General features: G+C 42.4%; 1 long non-coding RNA gene across 2 annotated transcripts in view; it reads right to left on the bottom strand.

The window, feature by feature from the left end:
• The window catches only part of LOC149304636 (uncharacterized), a 46,853-nt gene that overhangs the window by 18,047 nt on the left and 16,141 nt on the right, over positions 1-12,665 (bottom strand). For both annotated transcript variants that reach the window (XR_016271896.1, XR_016271897.1), the window contains one exon: positions 5,819-5,964. This is a non-coding gene — a long non-coding RNA (uncharacterized LOC149304636). The remainder of the gene's footprint in view (positions 1-5,818; positions 5,965-12,665) is intronic.

Genomic DNA, 12,665 nt, shown 5'->3' with positions numbered 1-12,665 from the left:
CTCCATTTCTCCTATTACCATTGGTTTATTTCTTTGGAGTGGTATGGCTTGGAGTTTTTCTTCTCATATAATCCATGGTAGTCTAGTTTGTGTAGCAAAGAAATCGGCTGCAGAGAGTATTTTTCCTGTCTCCTTCTGCCTTCAGATACAAGCAGCCAGACAGCAGAATATCTGAAACATCTTTCCTGCTTCCTCCTTATGGGAATCTAGAGCAATTCTCGAACCACTCCTGTGGGAAAGAGACACCAATTCTTTTCTCAAAAGTCAAAGGTCAGCTACCATGGATGTATAGTTCAACCAGACCAACTGATTTGGTCTCTTGCTTTACCCCAGGGATCTGGGAAAATAGGAGATCATTTTACAATGAATTCAGTGTCTAGGCCAGAAGTGGGAAACATCTGAGGGTCCAGGAGTTGGTTTTGCCCTCCTCTCTGCCTTCAAAACATCTCCCAACAATTGTAGATTGTGTCCCAGAAATCTGCTGGAGGCAGTTTGCAATTGGGATGAATTTGGGGAGTTTACTAAAGCAGGGCTGGGCAAAACATTTGGGAGGCACACTTTGCCTGCTTCTGATCTAGATCCAGAACAGTGCTTCTAGCAGATGCTCTCAGGTGTTTTGCTCCATCCTTTTCAAACATTCCAAACAATGAACGATAAGTGGAAGGAAATACCAGATCTCAAAACCCTTGACAAAGTTTGTGGCAGAAGTGCAAATTTTGCACGGACGCCTTGAGGAGTATCTGGCAAACTCTTGAAGCAGGGGATTTCCTGCTCTTGACAGATTTAACAGAAGCCTACCTGCATGTTCTGCTCAGTGTCTTGAGCAAAGTTCTGTTCTTCAGCCTCTCAATGGAACCAAAGGCTGTGTTTATGCATCCATGCAAATGTGTGCGTATGTGTTTTGTTTTACAGGACTCCAGAGAGTCTCTAATAGCTCCTCTTCACCTCGACGGCATGCATCTTTAAGGCAACCTGCTCCTTCCTTTGTCCTTCGAATGAGGAACCACTGAGTGCCAGCAAAGCATGGCTTCATTGCCAATATCCTGAAGAGTTTCTAGAGTCCTGAGCAGCAGAGGGACACATGCAGGCATCCAAGTGGCCATGGTTTGCTTTCCTCAAAGGAAAAATCTACACTTCTACTCAGTGCGGTATCATCTGAGGGTTGCAATTTGATTAAGATCCTGGTGAATGAAGATGGTGTGCAGAGCCATCTTTTAGGATCGGCTCCACCCAAGGGAGCTTTAGTGGATAGCACTCCCATAAAATGATAGGGCCCAATACTGTTGGTCTGTTAATGAATATATAATTAAAGTAACAAGAGAATTCAAAGCAGATAAAAGCATGAACATTACAAAGAAAACAGCCAGTACAGCATCCAGAAATGCCCTTACCCTCTCAGCTACCAGCCCTCAAAGGTCTGCTTATAGAAGGACAGCAAGAAGAGGGCTAGTCTAATCTCTCCAGGAAGGGTGTTTAAGAACCTGGGGGCAGCCACCAAGAAGACCCTTCCCATGTTCCTACCATGTGGAGATACAACCATGAAGACATGTGCCAACTGGTACAAGATCAAAGCCACTATACCTTCTCCTAAGATGAGTAGACATGTGTCCTCTTTCTTCCATGTCTCAGTACATTTAAGTACAATCTCAATACCAGGGCAGACTGATTAATGCACCAAGAAATGGATCCAGGAGACTGGAGCCTCTGAGGAAATTCAAAGGAATAGTCAGGAGGTTTTATCAGCTGCTCATACTTTTTCTTCCATTGCCTACACAGACCAAAATGAGTCAGTTCCCAAACAAGAGAAGAAAGCATCAGTAGCCTAAGATATACCTGAGATGTTGGAAAAGGCTGGATTTTAGACATAATCCACCAGCCTTTGCACCTTCCATGGTCCCAGCATCACCCTACAATTTACTGCCTTGGAGCCCTTCAACATACTGAGCTTACTTCTGACTCTCTACAGGACATCCAAGCTGCAAATGCTGGATGCTCTTCTTACTTTCGAATCAAAAAACAGAAGCAAAGCAGATTTACAAGTCTGTCCAGTGTGCTTTAATCTGTGGTGCACAACAACAGTATGGCTTTATTCCTCTGAGAGGTTGAGGGACATCTTTCTTTCTTTCACTCTGGGGTGAAGCAGAACCTTTGACAGACGTTTGGGTTTGCTTATATTTTGTTAGACACCCCAGAATGATTTCCCTAACTTCTTTTGATGCAGCCTTTGGAGACAACTGTCCCAACAACTTTTTATCTTCCCAAATCTGGAAAGCTGCAAGGATTGTCCATCCTTAATGTTTGTCAAGCTTTGGAACATCTTGCTTTAGGCTATCCTCATCTGCTGATGGAGACATGAACACTGGATTTACTGTGAAGGTGTCTTTTCATCACTGGGATGAAGGTATCCTAAGCCCACTCCTTGCTGCTATAAGGAGCATTTGGTTCTTGGATCCCAAGGCCTTCAATTTGGTGTAGGATGAGTCCTGAGAAAGCGGGCCTCTTTTCTTATCCTCTACCAAGCTTCCAATACCTTTTCTTTGACTTTAGGTTCTCTGGCTCCAGTCAGAATGACAGTTATACTGGTTTGTTGTACTCAAATATGGGGAGAGGGTTATTCTGTTCCCATCCAATAGAAAAGGTTTGCTGATTTGCATGGCACCATCTGCCAATGTATTAGTGCCAGGGCACCCTCCATCCTCTGCTGTGAAGAAACCAACAAGGTAAGTCTGGTGTGCTTTTCCCCAGCTTGGCTCAGGTGCCATTGCCCATGGGGCACATTAAAACTCTCACGCCTACAGGAGACAGGCTGTGCGTGAAAAACGGATTGGAGACTGCCTCTGGGAACACTGCTCAGCCAAAGAAGCCAGGTTAGTCTGCTCAGCAGGCCTTCAGCCAGCAGCAGCATTCAGCAAGACAGCCTTGGAAAGGTGAGTCCTCCTGAATTGGAGCTTGTCTTCTCTTCTTGACTTTTATACAGTGTGGTCGACCTACAGTTCTTTTTCCTTCTTCACCTCTTGGATACTGTCCCCATATCCTATAACAGCTGAAGTGCTAGAGCAGCAGTTCCCAACCTGTGCTCCGTAGAGCCCTTAAGGGTCGAAAGAGTTGGGAACCCCTGCTCTGAAGGATCAAAACAGCACAGTAAGATCATGGGGATGCTCAGGAACACACCAAATTCTTCATGCTTCTTTCCTCCTTTCTTCTCTTATCCCTCTGGGATTGAAAATTTGGACTGAAAGTCTGGGTGCAGACAGAGCTTGCCAGCCAAAGCGCCCAGCGAAAGGTAAGGTCTGCCATTTATGGGATGTGAGAAAGTCCTCCAGAACCCATTCTGGTGTGCAACAGCTCCACTTTTGATATAGCCCCACCTTAGACAAGACTCTGCCTCCATTTGGACTTAATATTATTGTTCGTGGACTTGGATGTTCCCCATCCATCCATCAAAGGATGCTATGGAAAGACACACCCTCCGGTTAACCAGGAGTATGGGAATATTATATGGGGTTAACAAAGAGTATCCTCTGCTTAGGGATACTACCTTTGTGTAAAAATCTACTCCTCCTCACCTCCTAGCTTGGAGCCTTAAAAGAAGCGAAGAGAACTGAATTCAAATGCTACCTTGTTATGGACCAAATCTGGTAGAGATGGGCTTTGAATTAACAGGGCAATCCAGACTTTGCCCATTTTCACAGAACAGAAGATACGCAAGACTCAAGATTCAGCAGATGTTTTCCAGAGGGTTGAATTCAAACAAAGAAGTCCATAACTAAAGGCTGAAGAAATGCACTCAGAAACAGAAGCCTCAAGATTTCCTCTTTAGTCCCCATTCGCCCTCCGCAAGTTAAGGATCGGAGACAAAGAGAGAGGAACTGGCACCTCCTCTAACAGCAAGATGTGCAACTAGCAGAACTTGGAAAGTTACGTTTAAAAAGTAATTCATTTACATCACTCATCATAAGGGGAAGGGTTAAACAGCTTTTTTAAAAATTCCATTGCCATTGCTCATTTCAGTGTTTAAAATTAATTTATTTCATTACTTGTTGCTTTCTGGTACTTTTTATCTTTTGATTGATAATAGAATTAGATGAAATTGAAAAACTGCATTACGATAGCATCTAAAAATGATCTGTGCAAGTAATTAGAAAAGATTGCTCATTATGCACGCTCTGTGTGTGTGTGTGAGAGAGAGAAAGAGAGAAATGATGTTTCTATTCATTCATTACTTTTGCAATGTAACTCTACTACAGCTTTGCTACTCACTACTGGCTAGCTTGTTACAACTAACTACATGACTTGTTATTTCCAACCTCTGGCTACTAGTCACAGGAGGTGTCAGTTTCCATCCCACAAGACTGTTTGCGCATGCTATGGCCATGGCGATGGAGTCATTGCTTCTGCCTTATGAAAGCAGGAAAGATGCTTTGCTGAACCACTTAAAAGCTCCTCGCAGACTTATCCAAAAAAGAAAAGGCCTCTCCCTGAGCAAAGTTTCTGTCCCTACAAGAAAATGCCTGGCTTCCACAAAATTGCATTTCATCTTCACATCAATGGCCTAGCTGGTACCAAAAGAAAAGTGAGGCAAGGAATCCGAAGGTCCCTGAAACATCAGCATTCCCAGAACTACTGATTATTTGGGGCCCTCCATAAGATCCAGGGAGAGAGGGGCTGCTTTGGTGCACCAAAATACTAATTTACACCAGATACTTAGTACGGCCCACCAAGGAAAGCATGCAATTTTCTCTAGGGGGAAAAAAGGACTTCATAAAAAGATAAATGGTGTTGGAAGGTGTCAGAGCCAGTTATAAAGATCTCAGTGGACCTGCAAGAGAAAGAGATGTGTGCTTGAGAGATGAGTGTTAGACTAATTATTGTTGTAATTTGTAATTTGTCAAATCAACTCAAATGGATGAGAGACTTCCAAGAGCTGCAGTCATCTACTGCCCTGTTTAGGTCTTGCAAACCGTGGGCAACAGTAGCTTCCTTGACTGAATTAACCCATCCATAGTGTGGATTGACATTCTGTGCCTTCGACTGTACCAAGCATTATGTACTGACTGCAGAGCCATAGCAACCAGTCTGGTTATATCTGTTCATTTTAATTCCTGTAATGGGAAGGGAGCACCGACAACAGAACCAAACCAAATGCTTCAGAATATACTTCTGGATACAGACAGCAGCTTGAGGAGGTAAGGCACCACTTTCGGAGTCAGGATCCAGATAACCAGTCATGCAATTTTTCTGAAAATAACATGTTTTATTTCAGCTCCTACAGAAATAACAAAATAAATCCCTCGGAAGATATTGGCCAAAGCAGTATATGCTGTATCTCAAGGATCTAAAGGCAGCCCCTTTCGGGGTTTTTCCTTGGCAAGTTCCACAATGAATGCTGGTTTTTGAAAAGATGGGCAAGATATATCCCAGCAACCTTGGTGACTTTGGTTTTTAAAAGTATAAAATACGAAGCCACTCAAACCAGAGGATTTCCACATGATGGCATACCATTCCAACTATTTCATGCTGCAGTGAATTGCATATTGTTCCATGAGTGCCTCTGATTTATTAAGATAGTCTTACTTCTTATGATGCCCTGTAAATATATATATATATATATATATATATATATATATATATATCCAGCAGTTGGATGTATGCTGTAGCAAAGGGGTGGTCTGCTCTGAAACAACTCACTTTTAGGAGTGGTACCTGAGATAACTGCACAAATGCTCAACTAGTAAGCATAAACCTCCCCTGTGATTTGTCATTCCCCGAGTCTCTCAGGTGGCATAAAAAGAAGGGAGAAATAAACCAAGGACCTCACCTGAAAGGCTTTCAGCTTCACCTGACCGCACAAGGTGCTCCCACAATCTCAAGTCTTGTCTCAGCACTACGTCTCTTGGACACAAAACTGTTGGTTTTGGCTGCTGCTTGGATTGGTCTGCTGTCCAGGAGAGAATTCTGTGGATCCTAAAAAGAGATGAGAGTTTAGCTGCACCATCTGCTCTCCTCTTTGCAATGTATGCCTTGACTCTGAAAGTTTGGTTTATTCAGGCATTAGTGGTTTTGCACAACAGGCTGGCTGCATCTTTGGGAAGCGCTCCCTTGGAGCCTGCAGAAAAGGCCCTGGTGTTCCTAGAGGCAGTCTCCAATCTGTTTGCATTAGGCAGGTCTGCCTTCCTCCAAGGCACCTGAGCGGGTTGGCGACTCACAGGTGAGTACCCAAAGCTACCCATCCCTGACATCTACTGCTGGGGTAGAATGAGAGGACCGAAACACATCTTTTTTCCCTTTTTAAAATAACAGATAGTCTCTTTGCATCTTCATCTGAACCGTTTGCAGCAATGCAAATAGCATCGGTGTAATGTTCACAGTGATGGATAGAAGAAGAACCATTGAGAACATTATGATTCCATTACTCCTCCAATGTGTAAGATGAATGTCTTAACACCTTTCTACTGGCAATTCCCCTTCCCCAAAGATTAGGTAAAACAGGACAGATGGGTGTACCTATACTAGAAGCATATGGGAAAGGACAACTTACACACACCTTCTGTGATTTCCAATGCATGGGCAACACATGCCCTTGTGCCATATGGGAATGATAATATTTATATATCAAGAAAGGTCCCAGATTTTTCTGAGGGATCACGCCCCAGGCATGCCTGCATTACTAGCTCATGTTCTATGCATGCAAGCTGCTTATAAATCTTCCTTGAAGCTTAGAAAAGTGACCAATAGCTATGACTTGGTCAGTCAGAAAGGACAGCTTTTTTGGACTAAGCAGAAAGGAATTTTGTAGTGTCCAGTGCAAAAGGCAAGAGGTCTACCAATGACCTCTCTGAAAAACCGCCCCAGAACCAGACCTGCAATTTGGCTTGGAGTCCAATTTAGCAATTTATTAAAGTGGAACTGTCAAGACTCAATCTTTCTTTGGAAAGGTTTTCTCAATTCAGGGCAGAGTTAGGTTGCGGGAGGGCGAGTAGGTATTGCTTAGCCACAATGTTGGGTTTTAATTCTCTTCCTCGCCTTCTTTCGTATTCATTCCTAGGTTTGAAGAAGAGTCTTCCTCCAAAGCCTTGGAATCTGACACCTGTATTTTATTTTATTTTTTAATTTTTCTTCCAAATTTCTCAGCTAAAGGAATGTTTACAGAGCGCACCGAATGGACTCCTGGAGCAGCCAATGTCTTTACTCTGATTTAACGTTTGATCCGTATAGTATTATATTTAAAAAAAGACTCCTTTTTTTAATAAGGAGAAATATTTAATATTTATTCTTGCTGCTATATATATATATATATATATTAAATTTTTATTTTTGCAAGGAGAGCAACAGACTGACTCAAAAAAGATCTTAGGAACGGAGCCGGCTGATGGAGCGGAAAGTCAGAACTGGGTTCGGAGAGCTTTATTTTGGGCTTTCCTTCGGACGGAAGAAGAAAGGCTAGTTTGCGGTGTAGAAAAAGGGGAAAAGCTGAAAGGCTGCGCCAGGATTGTCTGGTTTCTAGAAAAGGCAGGTCCTTTTCCTACACAAGTGCCAGGGATGAACTCTTTTTTTACATGCTGTTTTTAAAGACCTCTTTTTTAAAAGAACAAAACTATTGACTCTTTTGGGGAGGCTCTTCTCTTCAGTTCACTGCATTTCTTCCTTCGCGCTTTGAAGGGAAGACACTCCAGCCTTTCTTTCGGTCGGTGCAAAGGTGTAAAAAAAGATAATACAGACCTCCACAATAGGAAATTAAAATGTATTGAATTTTATTTCCGTCCGGACGTTTGATCCCAAGAGACCCACAAGGCAGCTTATGGCAAAATTAAATAAGTAAAACCCAGCTCACGTTCACTGTCAAATCATATGGGTTGTAAAGAAACAACCAGGAGACGAAATGTAAGATGTGCCTTCTTCGATTGTTAAAGGTGTTTTTTTCCAAGGTGTAGTCATTCTACTTTTTCACCATGATGGGACGGCATTTATACACAACCTCTTGTCGTTTTTGCTGTTGTTATTGTTGTTGTGTGACTTCAAGTCATTTCTGACTGTAACCTATTGGTCTGCTCCAAAGGTCGGGTGCAACATATAAAGATATTGCAAACAGCTCAGGTTTGGCCCTAACCTAACATTCTTGGATAGATCAGTCTTTTAAAAACACATCACCATCAAATAGACCTTAATATGGTTTATACAACAACTTGGGTTAACTTTGTAGACACACCACAATTTTTAAAACACACTTTGAGAGACTGGCTTAAGTTCTTGGTTGCATACAAAACAGTGATTTGGTGCTTCAGATAGTAGCGAAAGTCTACCTTTAAAAATCATGGTGAGTATTTTAATGCCAGGAAGGAAGGAAGCCTGGCTGGCTTTCAGGGACTGAAACTAAATCATCTCATATTTCCAGTCATGGCATCCCTTTCCGTTTAATTATAGTTTGTAAAAATATAAGATTGGAACTTGCAGCCCTGGATCCTAACACTAAGAGAAATATTACAAGGTGGGCAAACCGTTCTTGTTACTTTAAAATTGTGTTTAATGCAGGCACTCCATTTTTAAAAACCAAGAAAAAAATAATGCAAGGAATTATTGTATGCAAAGAATCCCAACCCTGCTGGAGATAACTTTATATTCATATTTATGTTGTATATGCTGTATATTTATAAGTATCATGTTTATCTATCTCCCCCAACCTCTGTAACTTTTCTCTATCTCTCTTTTTTTTAATGTATGGTCCTTTCTCTGAAAAAGAAAGTTATATAAAATATCTATTTTGCTCATGAAAACCACTCTGATGCTGTTTTCTTGCTTGACCTGTTTTTGCACAGTAGCGGTAAGGTTTGAAATGGCATTTGTCCTGATATATGTGCAAATAGGTTTGTTTTGTGAAGTCAAAGGTTTCATGCCACGGCTCATTGTTATTCAATACCTTTATCAATGATTTAGATGAAAGAATTGGGGGCATACTTATCAAATTTGCAGATGACACCAAATTAGGAGGAGTAGCTAATACTTAGAGGACAGGATCAACATTCAAAATGACCTGAATAAACTAGAAAGCTGGGCCAAAGCTAACAAAATGAACTTCAACAGGGAGAAATGTAAGGTACTGCACTTAGGTGGAAAAATGAAATGAACAGATATAAGATGGAGGGCACCTGGCTGAACAAGATTTTTACGTGTGAATAGGATCTGGGAGTCCAAGTAGACCAGAAGTTGAACATGAGTCAACAGTGGGATGCGGCAGTTAAAAAGGCCAATGTAATTTTAGGCTGCATCAATAAAGGTATAGTGTCTAGATAAAAAAAAGTAATAGTGCCACTCTATTCTGCTTTGGTCAGGCCCCACCTGGAATATTGTGTCCAGTTCTGGGCCCCACAATTCAAAAGGGACATTGAGAAACTGGAGCATGTCCAAAGGAGGGTGACTAAAATGGTGGTCTGGAAACCATGTCCTATGAGGAACGACTTAGGGAGCTGGGGATGTTTAGCCTGGAGAAGAGAAGGTTAAGAGGTGATATGATAACCCTGTTTAAATATTTGAAGGAATATCATATTGAGGAGGGAGCAAGCTTGTTTTCTGCTGCTCCAGAGAATAGGACGCAGAATAATGGATGCAAACTACAGGAAAAGAGATTCCACCTCAGCATTAGGAGGAAGCTTCTGAGTCTGACAGTAAGGGCTGTTCGAGAGTGGAACACACTCTTTCCTCGGAGAGTGGTGGAGTCTTCTTCCTTGGAGGTCTTTAGACAGAGACTGGATGGCCATCTGTTGGGGATGCTTTGATTGGGAGTTCCTGCATGGCATAATGGGGTTGGACTGGATGGCCCTTGCGGTCTCTTCCAACTCTATGATTCTTCCTATGGAATTTGGGGATTTACACTTTTTTGGGCAGCATTTAGAGTTTGCAGCTGGAGAGCTCTAGTGCCTTCCCAAACTACAAATCCCAGGACTCAAAAGGATGAAGTCCTAGCCACTGAACTGGAATCATAACTGTGTCATATGAAAGGTTCCAATATTCAACCAGGTATACCTGAACAGAGGGTTCCCCCTTTCAAAATTAATTCTCTGTTTGCCTTTCTGAACCCTTTCTCCTTTTTCTTTTGCTTTCCCCAGAAGACCTACTTCCCCTGAACTAAACCGAGCAAAGTGTTAATGGGGAAACCATAAGGTCAGGGAGGCAAGTGTGAAAGCCGCTGACCTGCCAACCCTGGGGCAACTCTTTACAAGCAGCTGTCAACACAAGAAAATGTTGAGAAATGAACATGCCCCGGGGTGTCTTGCCATCGTGGTTGAAAAAGCAGGGGAAAAGAAAGAGGTCCTTTCACCGCAAGATGGCTGATCGGTGTCTGGCGGCTCATGAACCTTGAGCAGCACTGGAATAACAGAAGCTGCCAAAACAGCTGGAAAAATGAGCCACATCCATTACAAGGCATCAAGAGTTGTTGGCATGTTCAGTTTACAGCCACATTCATCAAACTCAAAAGCTGTTGCTTCCACAAACAACAAAATTAGAAAGATAACACAAAGTGAAAGCCACACTAAACACTCAACGTAGGGGCATCGTCGCAGCCCTTGCAAACATCCGGTGTCACACAAAGAGCACCTCCTCTGGACTTCGTTTTTAAAATAAAAGAAGTCTTTTTAAAAGAACCCAGATGCTTGACCTTTAGAGGCTGATGCCATGCATGCATCATACTGACACATCATACATATTGGACAAGGAAGCCTTTCCATGCATGCACACTTTGTTTGCGGCGGAGTTCACCTTTGATCCATCCACAGCTTTGGTGCATCTCAGCTTTGACACAGGTGCCAATTCCATGTGGGCATTCAGTGCTTTGTCGGAGAAAAGAAAATTTAGGAATCTGGGCTTGTGAAAGTCACATAGTGGAAGGAATTTCATGCCAACAGTTTCCCCGTATGTTTGCAGAGAAATCACAGTTCGTTGAATGTTTGTTCAGATCATTACAGTAGGATGACTTATACAATATGCATTTACTGTACTTTATGTTGTTGTGTGCCTTCAAGTCATTTCTGACTTATGGCAACCCGATTATGGGGTTTTCTGAGACTGAGAGTATGTGACTTGCACTGGCCACTCAGTGAGTTTCAATGGCTAAGCCATTGAGGATTCAAACCCTGGTCTCCAGAGTTCAATGCTCAAACCACTACATCATGCTGCCATACTTCCTAGTTATTTAGTTTACACAATTTTTTGCATGTGGAAATGGCAATTGTGTATATATGCCTTCAAGTCTCCCGTCAGGCGTTTTTGCCCACTCCTTTCCCTGACATATAGCCCATAGCAACCCTTTTGTATTTACACACTTTCCTTTCATCTAAACGCCCTGCACTGCATTCCAGCAGTGCCCTCTGGCGTCTCAGCACTGAATCGAGAAATTCCAAAACTTGTTTCCTATTCCCTGAATGTCCCCTCCTTTGCTGCTACTAGTAATATTACTTTGTGTACATACCTTCCAATATTTCACAGATGCAAACAGGGACATGCGTGGCCAAGGGCCATCAGTGTAGTCAAATAGCAAAAGTTATTAATGAGGAAGAAGACACAAGCCTGGCAATGCTGCAGCAGTTTGCTTTTGCCAGAGCCTTCTGGGAAAGGCAAGAGCCTGCTCCTTTCTCTCTTCCCTGCGGAGTTAGTTCACTGCAAACTACTTCTGCACCTTGAATTGCCACAATTAAAGGAAGTTAAAGACAAAAGAAGAAAACGGGGTGAAATCCTAATCCAACATTTGAAATACTACACCACAGAGACTTCAAACTAACAGATTTTTTATATGCATAAAAGAAGTCAGTAGCTCTCCCCACTTGCCTCTACTTCCGCCTCGAAAATGCTTCACGCACAGCAGTTATTGCAGCCTAATTGCAAATTTGTCTCCCAGGAATAATTTGCATTGAAATATTCATATCTTACGTTTGGTGCCAAAGCACTTTAAGACTCTTTACAGGATGAAACAGAGCCACATCTGCAACTCGGTGTAAGTGGTAAACAGAAAGCGTTGGGGGGGGGGGGAACAAACCCTCAGCAAGGGGCAAAAACAAGAAAAGATGCTCAATGAAGATTATCAAAGGGAGAAAAGGGCCAGGAGAGAAACAGGATGCTTCCATTTTTATTGCACAAATGTGTGAAGATTATCATGCAAAGTCCTACGATGCTGCGCTCATCCCATCCTTCTCCCAGCAACGAAGTGGAATGGTCCTGTAACCTTTTATCCACTGGAAAATGTTTCCAAAGGAGCCCAAATATTTTCTTAGCCTGCTGCTAGAAAGCCATTATGGAAAGGACAAAATAAATCTCCTTTAGTGCTTTGATGCCAACACAGAAAAGGCCCTGTCTCAACAGAACCAGACAAAGATACTGCAAGGGGATCCGAAGCAAGACTTTTGAAGGTAATCTTAAAAGTATATATAAATACAGCAGGTAGGAAGAGCACTGGTTAGGACTTTTCAAAGTACTGAGAATGTTCAATTAACAGGGAAGGTAACATTTGCTACCATCATTAGGCTTCTCTGTTCCCGACGATCTTAGCCACAGTCCTCATAGGAACTTGATGGGGGAGGTATTTTCCCAACAACAATATGATGTTCAAAGCGATTCCTGTTACCACGCAAAGTATTTCGGGATGATCTGCTCCTGAATGGACAATGAAGTTGTTGGTC

The sequence above is a fragment of the Sceloporus occidentalis genome, unplaced genomic scaffold, assembly GCF_023333645.1.
Source record: "Sceloporus occidentalis isolate IW3139 unplaced genomic scaffold, rSceOcc1.0.p SCAF_13, whole genome shotgun sequence".
Taxonomy (NCBI): Eukaryota; Metazoa; Chordata; class Lepidosauria; order Squamata; family Phrynosomatidae; genus Sceloporus; species Sceloporus occidentalis.
Note: the sequence above shows the minus strand (reverse complement) of the source record. Positions and strands in the feature narration are given on the sequence as shown.